This window comes from Rattus norvegicus, chromosome 7 (assembly GCF_036323735.1).
Source record: "Rattus norvegicus strain BN/NHsdMcwi chromosome 7, GRCr8, whole genome shotgun sequence".
Classification (NCBI taxonomy): Eukaryota; Metazoa; Chordata; class Mammalia; order Rodentia; family Muridae; genus Rattus; species Rattus norvegicus.
Genome location: NC_086025.1, coordinates 136,072,376 through 136,076,605, shown reverse-complemented (window position 1 = coordinate 136,076,605; position 4,230 = coordinate 136,072,376). Strand labels below are relative to the sequence as shown.

Below are 4,230 nucleotides of genomic sequence, written 5' to 3'. Positions count from 1 at the left end.
ATAATTTACTGAGGAAACACGAAATGGCCCCCTCCTGTGTCTATACCTTTGGCCTCTAAATATGAAATCTCTAAACTCGTTCCCAGTTCCCCTAGACTCCCTCCAACCCCTTCACAAACATACATACAAATACTGGATACAAAAAAATTTTTTTAAATGTAGGGGTACAAACCTTCCTGACCTATCACTTTACAGTTTACTCCACCTGCAACCTTTGTCGTCCCCCCACCCACCCATTTTTTCTCTCCTGAGCTTCAGCTTTTCGCTTCTAAAAAAAAAAAAAAGAAAGAAAGAAAGAAAGAAAGAAAAAACGAAGAAGAAGGAATTTTCAATAGTCCCACTTGTCAAGCGAAGACCATCTTTTAACCTTCAACAGCAGCGAAAGCCGTGTGAACTCTCGGTGAACCAAGATTGAAGTCATAAATCACGCGTACAAAGGCGGCTGCGGAGGCTGGCGCGAGCTCTCGCTGCACCTTTAACGCTTTCTGGGGCTGACAGGCGGCGGCCCAGCTAAAGTTCACAGTGCCTGGGGAGGGCCCGCCTCTCTCCCCTCCCCCAGCCCGGCCCGGCTCGGTCCAGTCTGCCCGGCCCGGCCTGCGCCCCTTGGCCACACTGCACGGGCAGCAGGGAGACTGGCCAGGCCGCATCTGTGATTTCTCCGCCCGCTCTGCAATATTTAAATAGGCAAACCGATCCACATCGACACAATAATTCAGCTTTTTTTTTTTTTTTGTCTTTGTCGTTTTCTACAGGACCCCCTAGAGATGGACCTTCAATTCCTCGGTCCTCCCTCTAGAACTGGCATGCTCCATCTCTGTCCATGCAGGCCCAATTATCCAGATCCTTGGGGTTCCAAGATAGCCTGAGTCATTGGAACTAGGAACACCTGGCTGAATCACGCCATGCAATTAGATTTTCTTGTTCCTTCTTACTCCTTATCCATTTATTTTTAAAGAGGGCAGCGATTAACCGCCCAACTGGGCGGAGTAGTTGAGGAGGAGGAAGGAAAAGCGCCAAGGACTCTGTGCAGACCCTAGAGAGACCTCCAGGCTCCGCTGGGCCGGGACTCCTTTCCCTCCCTCGGCATCCCAGCCTCCTCCTCCGCGAATTGTTTTTCCCCCCTTTTCCTCCCACTGTCCTCTCTTCGGTTTAATTAAAGTTCAGCGACTACACTAGCTTCTCGAATTTCTTCCAGAAATCGGAAACCGGACGGCCGGCCGGGCAATCACGGGCTGAGCAGCCTCCCTCGCCTACTTCTCTGTGCTCGCCAAGGCCCTGCCACTCAGCCGCAGGTGTGCAGGAGGTTGGCCTGGGGACCAGAACCACCGCCCGGCCTGAGCAGGACCTCTAGGTTGGCTGCACAAAGTTTGAAGGTGGGCACACCCTGACCCAGGCACCTTGCTCCCCCAAAGCCCTCGCTGACTGATCTGATATGACAAAAGCTCGTGATGGATTTGGTATATGTTAATTCACAATGCCCTTTCCTCCAGAATTTAACTATAAGTTAATACACACCGGAAACCACGCGCATACACGCTCGTTAATGGGCTTAGGTATTAGCGAGTCCTAACGATGCATACAAATGTGCTCTGCGCTCTGTAGGCCCCTCAAGATTTATGGGCCTTGAGCTCTCTGAAGCTGTAAACAAGGAGAAAAAAAAGAAAGCGAGGGAGACTAGGGGAAAGAGACTGAGGCCTGACTCGCCCCTCCAGATTGTGGGAGAGAAGGGATGCTTAGGTATTTTTCTTTGCTTTGCAAGCTCGGGTGCGTGTGGGTGCGTGTGGGATCCGGCATCGGTCTGGGGGTGGTGTTGGGCCTGAAAGCTGTGTGCGTGGGCAGCATGTTGTTTGTGTTGCTGTAGGAGAAGGCCTGACTCCTTCGAATTGTTATGCAGGGGCTTTAAGGTAACAGGATTTGGTGGATGCATACGTGTGTGCACTTAAATATGTGTGCCCGCACTTGTGTGTGTGTGTGTGTGTGTGTGTGTGTGTGTGTGTGTGTGTGTGTACCCACTCTCTTTGGGTGAGGCTGCAGTCTCCTAACCCCAGTGAACAAACCTCTAACAATCATAATAACAATAAATAACATAATAAAAACAGTAATTAACAGCCCCTCTTTAGCAGGAGCGCAATAAAACACCAAAGGGGATACTTTGAGGAGGGATCTAGGGAAGGAAGGAATCACCATCACAGACTCTAAAGAGAAAGATAGGAAGGTAGGAAGTTAGTTTCTTGAAAGGCCTGAAAGACCTAGGGTTTGGACCCCCTCTCTCCAGACAGGGGCATCAGGCCAGCGAAGGAAGATCTGGAGGCCACTCATTTTTGTTTTTTTCTCTCTAGCTTGCTTTGTGCAAGCAGAAAGGGGACCCTCACACATATGTGGGTGGTTAGTGGCTTTGGGTACATTCTGGGAGCCCCCGCTTTTTAAAGAGGAGGCCAAACGTGCAGGGTCAATCAGAAGGGCAGAGATGGATGAGACGTTAGCCGAAGTCGGTTGGGCCGCTGGGATGCAGAGGTGCCGTGGTAGAGAGGGAAACAGAAAAAATATTTATGGCCGCCGGGGACTGGGAAGAGCGCGAGGCCGGAGCTCCTGAAGGCAGCTCCCGGGGACAGTCCCTCCCTAGAGCCTTCTTAAAAAGTAGCGAGAGCTAGGGCGCTTTGAATTTTTCTTTTCCGAACTTGGAGCCAAGCGATTTCCATAAAGGAAGCGAAGACCGGGTCCGGATTCCTGCTACGTCTACCTCATTCTCTCCAGGTACAGCTTTCTGATCATTTTAGTAATTAATTAATTAGAGGAAAGTGGGAGTCAGAAGTGTAGGAATATGAAATCCGCGGGAAAGGAATCCTTCCCGCAGTTTCGGGTCTAACGAAAAACAACTGTGCTGAGGAAAAAAAAGATCAACAAGGAAAATATAACAACAAACGCTAGCCAACTTCTTAAAAGAGAGAGAAGAAAAGATAAAAAAGACCATAATCAGCGAGCGGGAGAGCTTCTCAAAGACTGGAGTCACAAACCTGCTCGGAGGTTTGGATTCTTTTTCAGCAACGGTGAACCATTTGGTCTGAAAAGAGCCGAGAGATGCGCGATCCACTGAGTCACATGCAAACACTAAAGAATCCTTCTTGGCTTCCACAAATTTGAGTAGCACTGGGTGAAGGAGCTGAGATAATCAACCGGACAAAATGGCAATGGAACAAAATAAACAAAACAGGTTAAAAGCCAGAGCTATGCGCAGAACTCAGAGAAAGGCCCAGATCTGAATCGCAGTCGGCTGATGCGAGGCTAGGCAAGGGTACAGCCGGGATTGCTCAGACCTCAACTTGGGCGAGCCTTAGGCTCAGTGAGTTCTCAGGCCGGTTGGGCATTCCCTCCTGAAAGGGTTTGGGACCAAGAGGTGGCTAAAGGACTCAAGACAGCTTTTCGTTTTTTCATTTTTTTCCTCTTAGGCCTCTCCACCTGCCCAGGAGACTGACTGACCACGGGTTTCAGTCCTGCGCTGGGAACCTCCACTGTCTTCCGCCCACTCCTACTTAGCTCCTCAAAGTCCAGCAGACTTCTGACTCTCCGTGTATCTCGGGGATACTGTTGCCCCAGTACTTTAGCCCCTTCTCTGTGTGGTGTGGCTCTCCTCAGCAGTGTTTTACAAAGAAGAAAGAACAGCTTGGAGACATGTTTACATCTAGTTCTACGGATCCATTCACATCTGGAGAGTTTATTTATAACTCCCTCCATAACTCTCTCTGTTTGGAGGCACCAGTGGCTGTATTGACAGACGGATGTCTACAAAATATTGCTCTATCTCTAACCATACCTAAATGTGCTGTAGTTGTATTTACAGATTTATGCCTGAGGAGAATATAATTATTTCCATTGTATTTGTGCATATACAGTTACAGAAGCAGATTTATATACGGGAAAATATATGACTCTCTTATAGCCATCCAGCTTTATGGACATTTGATATCCTGACAGATTTATATCTCTGAGCAGCTATATAGATAAATGTATATTGTTAGAATTATGTAACAGGAGATATATACTTATTGATTGTGATACACAGTAGTTAGAGCATCCACTTAGAGCTGTATATGGCTGTGGGGATATTTCTATATTATTATCACTATATATAGGCACATCTATTTATAACCGCATAGTTATAAAAATAGACATAAGTAATTATAGTTCTATATGTACATACTGCTATCTCTGTCTAGACTGTAGAGTTATAGA

At 47.7% G+C, this 4,230-nt stretch overlaps 1 long non-coding RNA gene across 1 annotated transcript; it reads left to right on the top strand.

Moving 5' to 3' along the window:
- Positions 1–632: 632 nt before the first annotated feature.
- On the top strand, positions 633–3,875 carry LOC102547409 (uncharacterized). The gene is made up of 2 exons (XR_001839054.3): positions 633–1,373; positions 3,447–3,875. It is a non-coding gene; the product is annotated as an uncharacterized LOC102547409 (long non-coding RNA).
- The last annotated feature ends 355 nt before the right edge of the window (positions 3,876–4,230 follow it).